This window comes from Myxocyprinus asiaticus, chromosome 10, assembly GCF_019703515.2.
Source record: "Myxocyprinus asiaticus isolate MX2 ecotype Aquarium Trade chromosome 10, UBuf_Myxa_2, whole genome shotgun sequence".
Classification (NCBI taxonomy): domain Eukaryota; kingdom Metazoa; phylum Chordata; class Actinopteri; order Cypriniformes; family Catostomidae; genus Myxocyprinus; species Myxocyprinus asiaticus.
This window is the reverse complement of record NC_059353.1, coordinates 11,006,682-11,027,665: the sequence shown is the minus strand read 5'-3', so window position 1 is coordinate 11,027,665 and position 20,984 is coordinate 11,006,682. Positions and strand designations below refer to the sequence as shown.

At 40.6% G+C, this 20,984-nt stretch overlaps 1 protein-coding gene across 1 annotated transcript in view; it reads right to left on the bottom strand.

Annotated features, from left to right (window-relative positions):
* Nucleotides 1-20,984, bottom strand: part of LOC127447051 (5-hydroxytryptamine receptor 1F-like) — a 29,574-nt gene that overhangs the window by 2,989 nt on the left and 5,601 nt on the right. The window contains exon 2 of the mRNA XM_051708543.1: nt 5,130-5,248. The gene's annotated coding sequence lies outside the window, so the exon portion shown is untranslated. The remainder of the gene's footprint in view (nt 1-5,129; nt 5,249-20,984) is intronic.

Here is a 20,984-nt window from a genome sequence, read left to right as displayed (position 1 = left end):
AAAAAGAGTGAAATTTGTTAACTGACTGGGGCCACCAGGTCTACGTCGGGGGGTGTCCCTCCCAAGGGGAAGACACCGTGGAGACCACACCCCGCCGGGGGGGGGGGGGGGGAATTTTGAGTGGAAATACATCACATTGTCTTGTCGAGCTTTGTCGGAAATATGTCATGTGGAGAAGTCCCATAGTAGGTCCTACACTACGGGGGTGATCCTCTGCTTGGAGACAGCACTTCCTTTCTGCTGTCCACCAAAGCAGACAAAGAGCTGCTCAGAGACACTAAAGCTCTGTGTGCAATCCAAATTGATGCGTAAAGCGTACACTGGACACAGCAACGTCAGGGCTGGGTCTGCCTCCTCCTGGGGCAGCGCTTGCAGGTTCACCACCTGGTCCCTAAAAGGGGTCGTGGGAACCTTGGGCACATAGCCCGGTCGGGGTCTCAGAATCACGTGAGAGTAGCCCGGACTGAAATCCAGGCACGTTTTGCTGACAGAGAACGCTTGCAGGTCTCCTACCCTCTTGATGGAAGTGAGTACAGTCAGGAAGGCAGTCTTCAAAGAGAGTGCCTTAAGCTCAGCTGACTGCAGGGGCACAAAGGGGGCTCCCTGTAGACCCTGAAGAACTACAGAGAGGTCCCATGAGGGAATGAGGCGCGATCTGAAGGGATTCAACCTCCTGGCGCATCTCAGGAACCTGATGATCAGGTCATGCTTCCCTAAGGACTTACCGTCCACTGTGTCGTGGTGTGCCGCTATAGCAGCTACATACACCTTCAAGGTGGAGGGGGACAGCCGCCCTTCCAACCTCTCCTGCAGGAAGGAAAGCACTGATCCGACTGCGTATCTCTGGGGGTCTTTGCTTCGGGAAAACACCACTTAGTGACCAGACACCACTTCAAGGCATACAGGCGTCTCGTAGAGGGGGCCCTAGACTGAGTGATCGTGTCTACCACCGCAGGTGGTAGGCAACTCAAGTCTTCCACGTCCCGTCCAGGGGCCAGACATAGAGATTCCAGAGTCTGGTCGCGGGTGCCAGATGGTGCCCCGTCCCTGAGAAAGAAGGTCCTTCCTCAGGGGAATTCGCCGGGGGGGTCTGTCGTGAGGAGTGTGAGGTCCGAGAACCATGTCTGGGTAGGCCAATAGAGTGCTACCAGGATGACCTGCTCCTCGTCCTCCCTGACCTTGCATAGGGTCTGTGCAAGTAGGCTCACTGGGGGAAACACATATGTGCGTAGTCCAGGGGACCAGCTTTGTGCCAGTGCGTCTATACCAAGAGGTGCATCGGTCAGGGCGTACTAGAGCGGGCAGTGGGAGGATTCTTGGGAAGCGAACAGGTCTACCTGTGCCTGCCTGAACCGACTCCAAATCAGCTGGACCACCTGAGGGTGGAGTCTCCACTCTCCCCTGAGGGTAACCTACCGTGACAGCGCGTCCGCTGCAGTGTTGAGGTCGCCCGGGATGTGAGTGGCTCACAGCGACTTGAGGTGCTGCTGACTCCAGAGGAGGAAACGGCGGGCGAGTTGTGACATACAATGGGAGCGTAAACTGCCTTGATGGTTGATGTATGCCACCGTTGCCATGTTGTCTGTCCAAACTAACACATGCTTGCCCTGGATCAATGGCTGAAACCTCCACAGGGTGAGCAGAATTGCCAACAACTCAAGGCAGTTGATGTGCCAACGTAGCCGCGGGCCCGTCCAGGAGCTGGCGGCTGCGTGCCCATTGCATACAGTGCCCCAGCCCGTTTTGGAGGCATCTGTCATAACCACGACACGCCTGGAGACCTGCTCTAGGGGAACGCCTGCCCGTAGAAATGTGAGGTCAGTCCAAGGGCTGAAGAGGCAGTGACAGACCGGCGTGATGGCCACGCGATGTGTCCCGTGGCGCCATGCCCATCTTCGGTACAATGAAGTAGGGGCTGTAAAACGAGTCTGGAGCCAGTGGTGAAGCGGTCTCATATGCATCAACCCGAGGGGAGTGGCCACTGAGGATGCTATATGCCCCAGAAGCCTCTGAAACAGTTTCAGTGGAACCGCTGTCTTCTGTCTGAACGCCTTCAAACAGGTCAGCACTGACTGTGCATGCTCGTTCATGAGGCGCGCCGTCATCGAGACTGAGTCCAACTCCAAGCCAAGAAAAGAGATGCTCTGAACCGGGAGGACCTTGCTCTTTCCCCAGTTGACCCGAAGCCCTAGTCGGCTGAGGTGCGAGAGCACCAGGTCCCTGTGTGCACAACACATCCCGAGAGTGAGCTAGGATTAGCCAATCGTCGAGATAGTTGAGGATGCGAATGCCCACTTCCCTTAATGGGGCAAGGGCTGCCTCTGCGACCTTCGTGAATATGTGAGGGGACAAGGACAGGCTGAAAGGGAGGACCTTGTACTGATATGCCCGTCCCTCGAACACAAACCGCAGGAAGGGTCTGTGTCGAGGTAGAATCCAGATGTGGTAGTACGCGTCCTTCAGGTCTACCGCCACGAACCAATCTTGATGCCAGACACTTGCTAGAATGCGTTTTTGCGTCAGCATCTTGAACGGGAGTCTGTGATTCAAGATTGGCCGCAACCCATCGCCTTTCTTCGGTACAATGAAGTAGGGGCTGTAAAACCCTGTCTTCATCTCGGCCGGAGGGACAGGCTCTATCGCACCCTTCCGCAGGAGCGTAGCGATTTCTGTGCACAAGGTAGCGGCGTTCTCGCCCTTCACCGAGGTGAAGTGGACGCTGCTGAACCTGGGCGCACGCCTTGCGAACTGAATCGCGTAGCCGAGTCGGACGGTCTGGACAAGCCATCGCGACGGGTTGGAAAGCGCAAGCCACGCGTCCAAGCTCCGGGCGAGGGGGACCAAGGGGACAATCTCGTCGGACGTACCGGCGGGTGGGGCCTCGCGGCAGAGCCTGAGGTGCCACACCATGTCGTGGCCATGCTGAGTTCAGGGACATCGAAGCACTTACCTGGCTCCTTGTGACCACCCCCGGAACAGCCTGGGACGTGTGAGGAAAAGGCCTGTCCTCGTGACCCATGGAGACCATCACATCGGGGGCAGATTTGAGCCACAACTGGGCGCGCAGGGGCGGGGAGACCCCAAATCGCTCCCAGTGCTAGCCGCGCTGGCCTCATACCCGTGGGTAGAAGGACCGGGATGGGGAGCCGCTGGGGTGGCTTGCTTTCTTCGTGACCGCATCGTTGCCATGGACATGTTCTCGCAATGAGTACATGACCCATCCACGAATGCTGTCTCCATGTGGGCAGTGCCCAGACACGACAGACAGCGATCGTGACCGTCAGAAGGAGAGAGATAACGACCGCAACCAGGAATAACACACAAATGGAAAGGCATCTTTAAAAAGATGTTCCGTGTGTGCCACTCTTTTAGAGAAATATACTCTTTTTTAGAATATACTCTTTAATTTCTGCTGAAGCGCCCAGGGGCGTTCTCTGCAGTGCAGAGGGGGGAGAAGCCGCTGAAATGCGCCGTCAGATCCAGCAGAGGTGAATGAACAACCGTGGGAATTCAGCTCAGTGAGCATCGACCGTTCGGCTCCGAAGAGAAAATCTGAATGAGTGGTTGCATACCAGCTCCTTTTATACCCGTATGTTCGGGGGAGTGGTATGCAAATACCACTCGCCAATTTTCATTGGCCTTTTTTCAAAGACCAGAGGTGTTTCGGGCTCCCAAGTGTGACCCCTAGTGTCACTACATCGACACAACGTCGAGTGAGTGACAGATAGGGAACAACATTTTACCTGAGTTGTAAGCTTGTAGTCTGAATTGAAACCACTACCACTGTAGTCTGATGATTCACAAATGAAAAACTCTTTCAAGCTGTTTCTTTCAATGAATCTGTCAAAAAGAGCTCCCACGTTATTGGTTTGAATCAATCTAATGAATCTTTAATCAAATCCATCAAAGCAGTTACTGTATTAGCATCTGGCTCTTACTGAACCACAAGTCACCATAACTTTCATTAATGTCTGACTTGAGGTGAGCAAAGAACTGTTAGCATGCAATATGTGCTTAAGGGGATAGTTCATCACCCAAAAATGAAAATTCTCTCATCATGCTACCTTTATGTGATTTTTGGAGCTTGAAAGCTCTGGTCACCACTCACTTGCATTGTATGGACCTACAGAGCTGAGATATTCTTCTAAAATCTTTGTTTGTGTTCAGCAGAAGAAAGAAAGTCATACACATCTAGGATGGCATGAAAAAGAGTAAATAATGAGAATTTACATTTTTGGGTGAACTTTACCTTTAATCCTCTATGGACCACATTATCAAATCTAATCACTTTTATCCCCATATCACCATACACATAAGTGTAGTGGTGGGTGAAAGTGCATGTTTTTGGAGCATGCACTTTCACCCACCACTACACTTCTGTGTTTCTGGAAACAGTGGTGTAGCAGCACCATAACTGAAACAGCAAGCTTGCATGCATTGATCTTTCAATATGACAGCATTTCTGCTGCATAGCTCTACCGCTCTTTACAGAAAATAACATGATTTCTGGGTTACTACATTGAGTGTTTCATTAAATGGCCAATCGGCCATAAATTATAAAATGGTTGTTGGAAGTGGGCCATTGGGAATTACAGACTTGATAGTAGTGAAATCTGATTTACATAATGATGCCAGCGTACCTATGAGAATCTCTACACCATGTTTACATCCAACTAATTAATTTACATGGAATCCAAACCCAAAGTTTAGCCTAAAAACTAATTAATTGTCTGGATTCAGGAAGATTTACGACATAACAAGTGTTGTTTTTGTGCCTGTCTGACAGTCTGACAGATTACTTTTTTTTACAGTGCTTTCATACAAAGTAGTTCATGCCATTGTTTTTTATCGCTTCATATGCAAACGATTGTATTGATCAATAAATTGGTTTACAGTGCACTTCCACCATATTTTCTGCTGGATTCTGCATGCTATGGACAGCAAAAATAGGGTCAGACTCAAATCTCTATTTGCAGTGCTGCTTCTGTGGCGCTTCTGTGTAGCAGCTCTGAGTCAGATTTAATATGACATGTTTACTCATAACGGCCTTCATGGGCATCAAATAATGTGGCCTCTCAATCTTTTTTCACCTTGCTGGGTCTGCTGGAAGTTCATGCATGGCTTCATACCTGTATAAGTGCTGCTTAATCATCGGACTGTTTCTGCCGGTGTGCATTAAAGGAGCTCTACGTCATCACAGCATTCTGCTCAAAGAGCAGCGACTATGCCATCAATTGCCACAAAGCATCTGAAACAGATGAAGATCAAAAAAAATTTAAGTTTGTCATTTCTCTGACAAACTGTCCTTGCAGAGCAGAAGAGGAAATAGATTATTATTAAGACTATTGATAAAAGAGGAATATAATTTTCTCTAAAGCAGATCTGAATCATCCTCTTTGAAAAAGTAAATTGGGCTAGACACAGCCACAGAGTCTACGCAAAAGAGCTTGTAGGATTCTTTGCCTTGGCCTATTCTCTTCAACATGCTGATTAATTTTACCTGCCAGCTCATTTTCATTACAGGTATCAGGCATTTGTGTCCCTTGACCTTGTCTCAGGTTGATGTCTTTTTTGCAATCCGCAACTGTCAGCATACATTTACACCATTCTCAGCGTACATACAGTTGAAATCAGAGATTATATACAATTTAGCCAAATACATTTAAACTAAGTTTTTCACAATTCCTGACATTTAATTGTAGAAAACATTCCCTTTCTTAGGCCAGTCAGGATCACTATTTTATTTTAAGAATGTGAAATATCAGAATAATAGTAGAGAGAATTATTTATTTCAGCTTTTATTTCTTTCATCACATTCCCAGTGGGTCAAAAGTTTACATACACTTTGTTAGTTTTTGGTACCATTGCCTTTAAATTGATTAACTTGGGTAAAATGTTTTCGGTAACCCTCCACAAGCTTCTCACAATAAGTTGCTGGAATTTTGGCCCATTCCTCCAGACAGAACTGGTGTAACTGAGTCAGGTTTGTAGGCCTTCTTGCTCACACATGCTTTTTCAGTCCTGCCCACAAATGTTCTTTCGGATTGAGGTCAGGGATTTGTGATGGCCAAATCCAATACCTTGACTTCGTTGTCCTTTAGCCATTTTGCCACAACATTGGAGGTATGCTTGGGGTCATTGTCCATTTGGAAGACCCATTTGCAACCGAGCTTTAACTTCCTGGCTGATGCCTTGAGATGTTGCTTCAATATATCCACATAGGTTTTCCTTCATAGACATTTCTCCAAAAAGTAAGATCTTTGTCCCCATGTGCACTTGCAAACTGTAGTCTGGATTGTTATGGCGGTTTTGGAGCAGTGGCTTCTTCCTTACTGAGCAGCCTTTTAGGTTATGTCGATATAGGACTTGTTTTACTGTGGATATAGATACTTGACTACCTGTTTCCTCCAGCATCTTCACAAGGTCCTTTGCTGTTGTTCTGGGATTGATTTGCACTTTTCACACCAAACTACGTTCATCTCTAGGAGACAGAATGTGTCACCTTCCTGAGAGTTATGATGGCTGTGTGGTCCCATGGTGTTTATACTTGCATACTATTGTTTGTACAGATGAACGTGGTACCTTCAGGCATTTGGAAATTGCTCCAAAGGATGAACCAGACATGTGGAGGTCCACAATTGTTTTTCTGAGGTCTTGGCTGATTTCTTTGATTTTCCCATGATGTCAAGCAAAGAGGCACTGTGTTTGAAGGTAGGCCTTAAAATACATCCACAGGTGCACCTCCAATTCAGTACACCTCCTGTCAGAAGCTAATTGGCTAATTATCTAAAGGCTTGACATCATTTTCTGGAATTTTCCAAGCTGCTTAAAGGCACAGTTAACTTAAGTGTATGTAAACTTCTGACCCACTGGAGTTGTGATATAGTCAACAATCTGTCTGTAAACAACTGTTGGAAGAATTACTCATGTCATGCACAAAGTAGATGTCCTAAACGACTTGCCAAAACTATAGTTTGCTAATATTATATCTGTGGAGTGGTTTTAATGACTTCAACCTAAGTGTATGTAAACTTCTGACTTCAACTCTACAGTATATATTTGCAATGAGGGTAAAAGTGTGAGTCATATAAATCATTGTACTGATGCACAATTCCTTACATGCTCACAGACCTTGTTTGTGTATTTGCACTGGCTGTGAGAATACGGTTGTCATAGAGACTCATGGGGACAAGCTTTTTGAAGAGAAAGGCCAATGCTATAGTACAAAAATTGATTTTAAACAATCTACAAGCCCCTTCTCTGTCAGCATGATGATGTAAGTGAATTAGTCAAGTTTCATGTTACAAAATGAGTTTTCAGATGTGCTTGGGTGATATCACACAAACAAGAGTTCTTTTGTACATAATATCAGCATGGCTATGATTTGGCATAGCCAGAGGAGCATGTATAGCCTATATTAAGATAAATAAAACCTAATAAGTACACTGATAACCCTTAAAATGTTTTTTTGTGTAACCTAATTTGTCAGGAAAATGTAGTCAGATTAAATAACAGTTTTGTCTTGAATAAAACCAGTTCATTGAGAAGTTACCACTGGTTACCTCACAAAACATTTTTAAAAGCAATATCAACCATTTAATTTGTGGTGTATGAATGCTATATTCACGCTGATATTAGTTATTAAAGCACCAGACATCAATTTTATTGATCCAGCTTATGGAGTGATTTAACTCGATAAGGTTCTACTGAAAAAATGAAAGTAGTAATGAAACTCTTGCATGATATATTGCATATATATACACTACCGGTCAAAAGTTTTGAAACACTTACTCATTCTTTATTATAATTTATTTTATTTTTTTTCACATTTAGAATAATAGTAAAGTCATCAAAACTATGGAATAACATAAATGGAACTGTGGGAATTATGTTGTGAGTAAACAAAATCCAAAATAAATCAAAACTGTGTTATATTTTAGCATCTTCAAAGTAGTCACCCTTTGCCTAGAATTTGCAGACATGTACTCTTGACATTTTCTCAACCAACTTCTTGAGATATCACCCTGGGATGCTTTTTAAACAGTATTGAAGGAGTTCCCATCTATGTTGGGCACTTATTGGCTGCTTTTCTTTATTATTTGGTCCAAGTCATCAATTTCAAAAACTTTTTTTTTTTTTTATTACATTTTAGTTTTATAATGAAATAAATTAATATGGTGGCACAATTATATTTTTGTCTACAAAACTAATTTCAAACATTTAAGCATATGCCTTCAGACCAAAAGATTTTTAAGATCATGAGAAACATTTCAGTCAAGTGTTTCAAAACTTTTGACCGGTAGTGTGTGTATATATATATATATATATATATATATATATATATATATATATATATATATATATATATATATATTATATACTATAAAAACTCTGCCAGTACAGTAAGACAAAATACATGTTAAAAATACATTCTCTGAAAAGCCTAAATATCTTATGCAGTGTTGTTTCTAAAACAAGATCAATCAAATTGATCTTGTTTTAAGGATTTTTAGATATTTTTACAGGAAAACGTCCTGGTTACTTGCGTAACCTCCGTTCCCTGATGGAGGGAACGAGACATTGTGTCAATGTAGTGACACTAGGGGTCACTCTTGGGAGCCCGAGACACCTCTGGTCTTTGATAAATGGCCAATGAAAATTGGCGAGTAGTATTTGCATACCACTCCCCCGGACATATGGGTATAAAAGGAGCTGGACATTCCCTATCTATCACTCACTCGACGTTGTGTCGATGTAGTGACACTAGGGGTCCCTATACAAAAACGCCACAACTGGCTGAACTGAGTTACGTGAACTGGCGGTGTGTGATGGGCAGACCACAGTGTGCCTCGTAGCCAGTGCACCAGGCCGACACGTAACCTCCCCAACACAGTTATGAATGACGAATGGCCCTTTGGGGACAAGTCGACTACCCAAAAGATAGAGATGGGCTAGCCCAGTCGTGGCCTCTTATCCCCTTTTTTTCCCCACTCCCTAAAAAAAGGGGGATTAACCGACTGGGCCCACCAGGTCTAGTCGGTGGAGTGTCCCTCCCAAGGGGCAGACACCGCGGAGACCACTCCCCGCCCAGAAAGGGGGGGGGTATTTAAGTGGAAATACATCACATGGTCTTGCCGAGCTATGTAGGAAGTATACCATGTGGGGGAGTCCCAAGGTAGGTCCTGCCCTACGGGGGAGGAGCTACTACAAGCATGGTGACTGGGGCAGAGGGGCCTCTGCCCAAGGAAGACGCAGTTTGCCAACAGGGAAACGAATTAACGGAAGATATACGTCGCATGGGGTTACCTACGGGGAACCACCATATGCGGAGCACCTATCCCAGTACAGGGCTTAGTTAGCATGTGTACTGAGCCGGCAGCGAGTCTCTCCGCAAACTCATCTGCCACAGGGCTCGGAGGAAATCAACTAGGGAACACAGTTTGTGAACACCACTGGGAGTTAACGTCACACGTCTTCAGCTCAGGGGAGGTGAAAGACTCTATGCTCAAGCGATACACCTGGCCGGCTGTCCCAGACTTACTTGCTTGTGCGTGCCACTACACGGGACGAAACAGGTTCCACCCGGAGATTTAGAACCTCGCAAAGGTGTTGGGTGTTGCCCAGCCTGCTGCTCTGCAAATGTCTGTTAGAGAGGCGCCCCTGGTCAATATACTTTATTACGCATTGCACGGGTTTAGTTGAATGGAGCTTTTATTTTGCCATCTTGGCAGAAAGCCGGATGTTTGTGACTACTTCACTTCTCACCATGGAAAAGGAGCTTGTTATATGGGCTAATGTGCTTATTAAAACACAAAAGGCTATGATTTAATTATATAAATATATAGTCTGCATGGGCTATGCGCTTCACAGTGAATAAAGTGCTCTGCTTTTTGTCATTAAGGGTGTGTTCACACTTGTAGTTCAGTTTTCTTGGTCCGGACTGAAAATTATAAATTTAGTCTTAGTTCGCTTAGTGTTCACACTGGCACTTTTAACACCGAACCTAAAGATACAAAACCAAAGGCATAACGATAAGATCACAACCTGATTGGACAGCTTTTATGACGTATATTTTGCGACGGAACTTGCCGAACATCCAAAACAATGCTGGCTGCTGGGCTAAATGCGCTCGTTGGATTTATGTAGGTGGTATTTTTACCAGCTGAGAACAAACGAAGAGTTAATAAAATGTGTAAAGGAGTCAAAACAGCACCAGGAATTCCTCCGTTCCACACACAAAGGAAGCTATGCTGCAAGGACGTCTGATGGTGGTTCCGACGCCTGTACCGAACTGTAATGGGCAACATAGCTCCTATGATGAGAAGAACCAGGTATGTTTGAGGTCAGTATTAGGCAAATTACATCCTGTTATTGGTCCGTTTAGACGTCTTTGGTCAATGCTGCGTTCATATATCAATCGAACCGCACCAGAGTTTGTTTGGAAGCGGACTGAGACCCACTATTCAGGTGGTCTCGGTCCGCTTGTTTGGTGTGCACCAAGGTTCGGGTGGCAGCGTTCACACTTGTTCAAATGAACCACACTAAAAAAGAAAATGATACATTTATTCCTGGTTCGCTTAGCGTTCACACTGGCATTTTTAACACCGAACCTAACGATACAAATCAGGATAAAGTCACAACCTCATTGGACAGCTTTTATGACGTATATTTTTTTACGGAACTTGCCGATCATCCAAAACAATGCTGGCTGCTTGGCAAAATGTGCTCGTTATATTTATATATGTGTATATGGTGGTATTTTTTACCAGCTGAGAACAAACGAAGAGCTAATAAAACGTGTAAAGGAGTCAAAACAGCGCCAGGACTTCCTCCGTTGCACACACAAACGAAGATATGCTGCCGAACTGTAATGGGCAACATAGCTACTATAATGAGAAGAACCAGGTATGCTTGAGGTCAGTATTAGGCAAATTACTTCCTGTTTTTGGTCCATTTAGTCGTCTTTGGTCCATGTTGCGTTCACATATCAATGGAACCTCACCAGAGTTCGTTTGGAAGTGGACCGAGACCCACTATTCAGGCGGTCTCAGTCCGCTTGTTAGGTGCGCACCAAGGTTTGGGTGGCAGCGTTCACACTTGTTCAAATGAACCGCACTAACAGAGCAATCGCACCTTTTCACGAGTTCATTTTAATCGAACCAAACCTGCCAAGTGTGAACACACCATACCAGAGATCACATAAACTGTACCCCAAACCACCTTTTCAAGCAGACTTGGGTGCGGCTCCCACGTGCACAGCCCAGTTCGGAAAGCAGCCTTTACATCATCCAAACGAACCGAACCTTGACGTCATTCTACCCCGGGTGTGCACCAAAAGTGCTAGTGTGAAAGCACCTTAATACACACACATGATGTTTATGATGCAGTTAGTGTATAAGCAGTCGCTTCTCACATTCACTTACTGTTGAAGCACGCAGCTCATGCACAATCATCACACAAGGACATATCACGATTTTAATTTGATTAATTGTGCATTTATACATTAATTTCATCCCAAATATGTACAAATTTATGACTGGATTCCGTGATTCTGTCCATGTTTTCCGCAATGCAGAAATAATAGGGAGCTACTCTTCTAGCACTTTCGTTCTAAATATATGGATGTAAATCTCAGTCTAAACCTTCTTTTGTGCTCTGACTTCAGTAGTTCTTTCTCTGCAGAACAAACTTTCTTTTAGTGTCTGCTTTTTAAGTCTCACTTCCCATGCTCTCTGTACAGATTCTCATGGGTATGCAGACATTGTCAGAAAGAATATAAAAAGGCAAAAGATCTTCATTGATATGCAATATTTATGTAGAGAAATTTCCTATAACTTTGTATTTTGTTTTTTATTACTTTAAAAAAGTCTTCATCGGGATTATTCCTGAAATAAAATCAGACTCGATGCACCTCGTCAAAAGAAAAATTTTGTACAACACAAAGTAAACAATTCTTGGAAGCTTAAACAGTGCATTCTTCTAATAAGCACTGTTATTCGGTGGCCTTGTCATGATTATTTAGAAGGTGTACTGGAGAAAATACTCACTGAGGAACACTCGTTAATTTCTACCAAACAAGCGCATAAATCCTTCATAGAAGAGAGGATGCCAATTAAAAGCTTTTGATTAGTCAGAATTCATACCCACATGGTAATGAGTCATTACAAAAACATCTTGCACACAAAATGTTTAAAAAATGACTTTAATGTCTCGAAAGAACGCAATAATAGGCACACTTGTAAACAAGGATGAAGCAATAAATTCAAATGTAACAGACACTGGAAAGACTAAAAGAAAACCTGAAATAAAAATACAACTCTGCACTCCGAAGACAAAGTTGTTCTAAACACATATTTAGCCTAATATTTTTTGTGTTATTTGTAGCCTGTGAATATTAATATTAGCCTTTATCTTGCATACGAAATATTACCATGGAACATAATGAATGAAAAATTCCTCTATACCTCACATTGTCTTTTCTATTTAATTCCATATTTATCAACTCAAAACAATGGTATCTCTGGTTGGATGGATAGTTCTCTTACATACAGTTGCCACCCAAAATATATGGACACTTGCAATGTCACTGCAATTGAAAACAAAGTAACAAAAAAGTGGAATTTACAGGCATGTGATTGGCAAAGGACAAAAGAGAAGGAAAATGTCACAGCTGACTGAAGCAGGCAATGCAGACTGTTTTAAATCGCAGCATTTTACGGTTTAGTAATCATGCACTGCCATATTTCGATTTCAATCTTAATTCAATCCATAATGCTGCATTAATGGATATCATACCAATGTCTCAGAGGTCAAAGTCTGCAGGTTTTAAAGAATTTTGGATGATTTTCCCTAATAATGTACTGTAAGTGCTGCTTTTTTTTTTTTTTGGTGATTGAGTGCGTCTTTTAGTTCTAGTATGAAGGCATTTTAATATTATAAATTAATTATATTGTTATCTAGGTTGAAAGAGAGAGAGCTTCTGCTTAAGTTAGATTGGCAATATTATAAGCATATTGGCCAAAACAATGTTTAGATATTTTTGTATGTTATCTTTTCCATTTCTGTTATTTCATTAATCGTTTTGTGCTTCATAATTGTTTTACATTAAATATTTTGCTGAAAATACTATGATAGGCTGTTCATGTGAAAGCTCACCCCATATACTGTAGTTTAAACATGCCCCGCTATTGGGACAAGTTGACTCAAAAATAACCTCATATACCCTAAGAAATATTCACTGGACTAAAAAATTTGACAACTAGCACAAATAACAAAATAATTCATCTAAATAAACTGTCTGTTTTTAGTCAGACCGAAAAGTTAATCCTTTACATGTACCTTTTAAATAAATGTACTTACATTTACTCATTTTCATAATGGGCTCTATTGTAAGAGCGCTATGCACAGCACCTATGCCGTAAGTCATAAGCGCAAAGTCAATGGGCATGGCCATGAAGATTTGGTATTTTTGTGCAAGCATGCGCTAAGTCTAGGCACAAAAGGATTTGGTGAAATCGTGCAAGCAAAGTGCTAATGGACTAGGTCAAGTGAAATTTAATTCAGAAGGTTCTTCATCACCATCTGCATCCTATTATACAGTCCATTTCCTGTCAAGCACCAGCAATATAAACAAAGACAGCACATTCATAAGAAGTTGGTAGTGTAAATGGACTGTATGCAATGAATTAGAATAGAAATATGGACTTACATGCTTTTATGCATTAACTAAGTCCTTGTCAAATTACAATTCAAACGATACAAAAATATAATCAAAATAACGGAGTGGTCAAAAAAATCATTTTACTCACTCCAACTTCTTCCATTGGTCCCTTTTGCAGACTCTCCAAACTGCAAGTACAGGAACTGACTTTAGACTTTGCGCTGAGATAAGACTTAACGCTCAACGCAATTACCTATTTCTCAGGAAAATAGCAAATTGCACTTTGCGTCATTTCATTAGCACACAGTACACCCACAATTTGCGCACATACACCCACAGATAGTGCAAACACTCCCACCCATGCCCACTTGTGCTTTGCGCTGGCACAAAAATTGTGCTTAGAATTAGCACTCTCACGAAATTGGATAAGACATAGCGCAAGGTCTTAGCACATAGCGCTGCGTTTTGTGTGCTCATGAAAATAGAGCCTAATGTCTCCATATGTCACCACTAATCAATAATAATGATAAAATGATTAAAAACTAATGATTGTCATATTAAATGTTTAAAAAAAAGATTTTGGTGCTTAAGAGTGGACGGAATTATCTTATCAATTTTTATTTTGGAAATTAACTGTAAATTGTGAACAGAATTCTTATTACTGCAAATTTTTTACCATTTCCGAAAACACATAACAATACATTATAGATTTACACAGCCAAGAAACTTTTAACATTTATAAAATGGCAGTTATCCTTAGACCACTTATTACACATAAACCCTTTTTAAAACTGTTTGGGTTAATCTGAATAACACACACACACAAACACAAAAAGTGTGAAATTGGTAGGTAATGAGATAAATAGTTTATTTTTTAATAAAATTTGGTAATGATTATTTGTTTTCAGCATCTACTAAATGTTGACATAAGTTCAAATACATTTGTATTATTTTTTCAAACTAATCAGCTACTTAGATTTTTGGCCAAAGTTTTGTGTGTTGCGGTAGAAAGAAAATATCTTCAATAATTGTAAAAAAAAATTTAAAATACTGTACGTCTTGATTTTACTCTTGATAATGATTTCAGTCTTCCCTTTTCATGTTTCAAAAGAAAATAAACTAAATCGTTAACATAAAAAAAAAATATTGTGTGGCCTCTGTGAATTTATTTTTCCCCGTGAGAATTACCCAGAGGCATCATCGGAGAGAAGGTTAAATGACACTTGTTTGGATGAAAAGTGCTGCACTTGCGATGTATATTTAATCAGGGGTTAATATCTTATCAAGAATGCCCTCTCGATAAGACGTTAACCCCAGATGCAGTAATTTTTAAAAAATATATTTAAAAAGACAATACATGTAGTTTTACCGTAAAATTTTGTACAAATATATTTTTTTTTATGTGAAAAGTATGATTTTCTGTATAATTAGAAGTAAAAATGTATTTTATGTTTAACAAGAGAGTACATGTACTTTTTACAGTAAATTATTGTTAAAATTACGGTAAAAAACAATAATCAGGCGTTCCCAGAATTCCCTGCATGACCCAGTTCATTTAATTATATTTTATGGGAATAGTTATGTTTCATCTTATTTTTAATATCAGTTATGTACATTGGGGTGTTCTGTTTTATATTTGATGTAGTTTAGTTCATGTTTACTGCATTATTTTAATTTCACAAGTGTTACCCTGATGATGTTTAGTGTTTGTGTGAGTGACACTGAGCACTGTCTCTACATGTTTATTGGTCATTGCTTCAGGAAGGCCTCTATTGATGAACTTCATGTCATCATGTGCCCTTTTGTAATTATTATATTGATTAACAATACATTATAAATTGAAAAGCAGATTTTTACATTTTCAGAAGATTAATATATCAAGTTTATTATTTAATAATATAAACGACAGTAATGCGCCGTAAAATATACAGGCATCGAAATTACATCCCGTAAAGCCTGAAACATGGTTACCATATTTTTTACGGTGAATTTCTGGCAACCACTGCTGCCAGTTTATTTACTGTAAATTTAACAGGATTTTTTTTGCAGTGTATAAACTCTAACATTTTGAAATTCTAAAATGTCAAACTATAAACTTTGTCTAACCATGATGCTAATATTGGCATGATACATCTGTTAATGTCTAAGCAATGCAGACAGAGCTCTAATTGCATTTTAAGTGAGGTGCCTCTCAGCACTGGTTTTGAAAATGACATGCTTGATGAGTGTGATGAGTGTGCTTCATACATACTTCCTCTTCACAGCAGGTATTAATGAAAAAATATAACTGTGCCACTTTGCTTAATGTAACCAGTGATGTCACCACAGCCAGGATGATATCAAATCTGACAGGATTGCAAATAATAACACTTACATAAAATGCATGAATGATGAGCAAGAAATTGCTTCCAAATAGGCATGTGAGAAAATGATGAACTAAGAAACTTATAGAAGGCCAAAGAAGGCCATTACAAAGCACTTGAAAGCAAAGATGCAATTAATTGCATGCTTGTGCTCTGCTTTCAATTACAAACTACAATTCCTTTCTAGAGCTGTGTGTCTTTATGAGAGCATAGCCAGCCCTACCGCAATAAATCCATGTGGACTGTTATAACAGCTGTGTAAAATCAGCAGTCATAATGATAACTGAATGTGTTATTATCTGTTCTAATGACATGGGAATTATGCCACTGACACTTCTACAGCGCAAATATCCAACTGCTTTAAGCACAAATATAAGGCAGTGAAATAAGATTCAGCAGGTTGACTTTTCTTGAACTAAACAAGGTCTGAGCTTACTGAAATTTGAAGTGTTTTTAAACGTAAGGACACATGTAAGCTCCATTTTCAGAGTGAAATGCCCACAGATGGGTGCTAAAAGTGAGTTGTAAAGTAAGTTGTTTTAGCTGTTAAGGAAGTAAAACAGTGAAGAGATGAAATGCAGTGATGTATATTTTATTAACTCTACCTCCAAACCCCAACCAATAACCTAACCATCATTGGAGGAAAAATTTAATCTTAGAGAACCTTAGAATCACAGTCTTCATTCATTATGCAAACATAATTACTTCCTGGTTTGAACACAGAATGCAAAGCTGGTTTTCCCATGCTGCTTCCAGCTGTGCCACAGGAGAAGGTAACACATCTTAACCAATGTTAAAATGTCTGATGGGAGATGTTTCTTGTCAGTAGCTTGCCATGATGGGTTGATGCCAGGGTACCGGAACATTCAGAAGCAACATGGCAACTTCTGTGATCAAGTTGGATCCTGAGCATTAAATATGTTTACATGGACATTACATTTTTGGTCTATATTCTGGTCAAGACTTTCTTCCGAAAAATATTTTTACAAGCTTCACAGCTATTGGAATATTCCTACTAATACATGTAATCATCATATTCAGAATTAACTAAGACATGCATGTTCTTTTCTCTCTATTCTCATGTGGAAATACTGGAGCTGCTCAACACATTTATTTGAAATTTTTTGTAAATCTACACAGGAGTGCAATAAAAGGCAAGTGATGAGACTCATTCGGGGCTTTCTGTATATTGATTTATGTTCATGTTAGGGATGTTAATGATAAATCAATAATCAATTAATTGTCATTAATAATTTGATGTTGATTAATTAATTTCAGGACAAATGTGTTCAGTAATCATGCTAGCAAACGTTGAGAAGGCTGTTTATACAGTCATCCACCGCTAGGGGGCGATTGCACGCTGCATGTCACTTGTTGTTGTTATTTATAATTTTTTTTAAGTATGTTGAAGTATGGCTTACACTGACACCTAGTGGCCTGGATGCTGCATCATTCAAACACAGTAGCTTTCAGTTACCAATCCTATTGTAGAAATTCACAATGCTCAGTAAACCAGGATTAATTTAATCCATGAATGAAAGTGTCCAGTAACAGGGCAGTGACTGAGATTAAGTAAGTAGTATTCAGCTGGTTGTGTGATCCTAACATGGCTGCCCCCATGAGGGGCCCCTCCCCATGTAGAATAAAAGAGCTTTTATAAGGTTACTGATGTGACTGAACTCTTCATCTCACATGAGTGGTCATGCTTTTATACATATGTTTCAAAATTATTATTCTTTTTTTTTTAGAACTAAACTTTTTAAATAAGGAACAGCATTAGGCTACTGAGTGAACCTATAACTCAAATATGTATACAAATTATTATTAACAGTATTCTTAACAGTAATTAAACACATGTTTAATTAATCTTAACACAATTAAACACATAAACACATGTTTAGCACAAATTCACAAATTTGTACTAAACATAGCATAAACACACTCACTGAGCACTTTATTAGGAACACTATGGTCCTAATAAAGTGCCCAACATGGTCTTCTACTGTTGTAGCCCATCCGCCTCTTGGTTTGATGTGTTGAGCATTCTGAGATGCTATTCTGTTCACTACAATTGTACAGAGGGGTTATCTGAGTAACCGTAGCCTTTCTGTCAGCTCAAACCATTCTGGCCATTCTCCATTGACCTCTCTCATCGACAAGGTGTTTCCATCCACAGAACTGCCACTCACTGGATGTTTTTTGTTTTTGGCAGTAAATTCCAGAGACTGTTGTGTGTAAAAATCCCAAGAGATCAGCAGTTACAGAAATACTCAAACCAGCCCATCTGGCACCAACAATGTCACAGTCCAAATCACTGAGATAAAATGTTTTTCCTTATTCTGATGGTTGATGTGAACATTAACTGAAGCTCCTGACCCGTATATGCCAAATTTTTTGTACTGCACTGCTGCCACACGATTGGATGATTAGATAATCGCATGAATAAGTAGGTGTACAGGTGTTCCTAATAAAGTGCAACTCTCTAATAAAATATTTTAAAAGGAAAATGCTAATACATGCATTTCTTAAGTGTGTAAATTAAAATTATATTTAAACAGCAGGCTACATGCACGTTATTTGGAGTCCTTCATGTGCATTTTGCAGTATAAACGTTAACAATTAATCGATTTATTGAAGGTTAATTTCCAGGTTTATTAATTTTGAAAATGTGTGAAAACTGACATGCCTAGTTCATGTAAGCCAGAAACACACTTTATGCAAGTACGTAAATGCTTTGCTTACACGCGGTCCGGCTGTATTACATTTATAACTTAACGTGTTCTTTCGTTACTGTGGCGGTAACAAACCTCAGTACTCAAGGGGGCGATAGAGTTACCTTCAAAAGTCTGTGCCATTAAACTGGATGTGTTATTATTCAGTTAAGTTGCTATAAATATATTTACTTTACCTTACGTGCTCAGCATGATCTTGTCAAACAGTTGCTCTTTCATGACAGTAGTTGGTTTGAAAGAGAAGGCAGTTCACGTCACACTAATCTTGCTTTAGCGCCCCTTGTGGCAACACTGAGAATGCAACGTGTATTTCAGTTGCGTTATCAATTGTGGTCTTACATACAGTATTTCAGGACACAAAAATGCACAAAATTGGGCTTGCTTAGCTAGAACTATCTGCATTCACATATAACTTAATGTTCGTAAAAAAAAGAAAAAAGTCGCCCTAGACTTTCCGCAACTGACCGTGTCTTGTACTACTCAAAATAACTTTTGGTTAGCACATATAGAAATGGACAGTGGATATTCCAAATAAGGTGTTTACATGACACATAATTCTAATTTATACAGGCATATGCCAGATGTCTTATCCCGGAATTTTATAAACCAGGGGTAACCAAACTTTCTCTACTGGGGGCCTGATGCAAAAAGCAATAAGGTGTTGCGGGCCGTACAATTAGATGCCACTATTGCATCATCTTTATATGGTATGCTTAATATTGTAGGGCTTTACTGGTTGTTTAGATCAGTGTTACTATCAGAAATAATTAATAATTATTTCTTTAGTTATTAATTAATATTTAAATTAATTAAATGAATCTAACTCATTAAAACCTCATATGGGGCTCCAGTAAATGTAGTGTGCAACGTTTAGGAGCGGGTTTGGTTATTAGCAATAATTAATAATTATCAAAGGCAATTATTAATTATTAAAATCAATAGAACATTGATGAGAATCAATGTTAGCTTTTTTTAATCCTTTAAATCAAAAATTATCAAAGATAATCACTAATCATTAACATCGATGAAACATTAATTAAAATTAACACTAGCTTATTGATCACTCAAATTCAACAATCATCAAAGATAATTATCAATTATCAAAAATCAATAGAATATTAATAAGGATTAACATTGACGGGGCACCACCCTGGAGTCAGGGACTAATAACCAGATAGTATAACAGTCTCAATATTAGATTGTTTTCTTAGGAAAATCGACATCCGAAAAATAGTGATTTTCGGGAAAAAACAATGAATGAAGGCTTGAATCCGAGCACTGACATCCCGTCAGCATGACACAGGTGTATGCAAAACAAACCAAAACACTTCTCTTTGTAACATAACAAAGTTTATTTATGCAGTAATATCAATTAATAATTAATACAATGCAGTCAATAAACTTCCGACTTACAACTACAAACTAAACAGTGATATGATTAGATATGGAAACTAAAATAATCCTATAACACATAAGGTGTGTGTGTGTGTGTGTGTGTGTGTGTGTGTGTGGTTAGTACGAGAGAGAGAATAAAGTGACGGCCCTAAAGCCGATTTCGCGATCGTGGGAGAGAAAGCAGCTGTTAGTTTATCAGAGACGCGGTGGATGGCTCGTAAACAGTCCCGCGTTCTTTGACTCTTACTGGATCAAAACAGTTTGCCGGTCTCACCCGCGATGGCGAAAATGCACAACAGTCCAATTTGGTTGGACCACAATACAGCAAAACAAATTCGTGATAATTAATACCCTGAGTATTAATAATGAGCGGACATGGCGGTCCGTAAACTGTACAAGCAAAAAACCTTGAAACACAAGAATAACACACTATAATATTCTATCTCTGCCCAGACGTAAACCTCTAACTTGAATCGCATGAGGACACAGGTAGAATGTGTGTCCCTCCGTCCTTTAACTCCGACCTGGTTCCTTGAGGCTCGTGTGATGACGGGAGGCCGTTTCCTCGCTCTGTTGGCGGGCACGGCTGTTGATTCTCGGCGGACTGGCGGAGAACTTCAGAAATGTCGACTTGATTGAAGATGGAAGAGAAATCTTTAATCTCTTCACTTCTGCAGGCAAACGGATGAAGATGCGGATTGCTTGGTGGTCTCCTTCGGATCCGTTAGAGTGTTCGGTTGAGCACAGAGTAATCTCAACTCGTCCAGCGAGATGGAGATTGTATGGCCACAGTTTCAAGTCGGACGTTACTTCCTTGTGCCACGAGGTTGCACC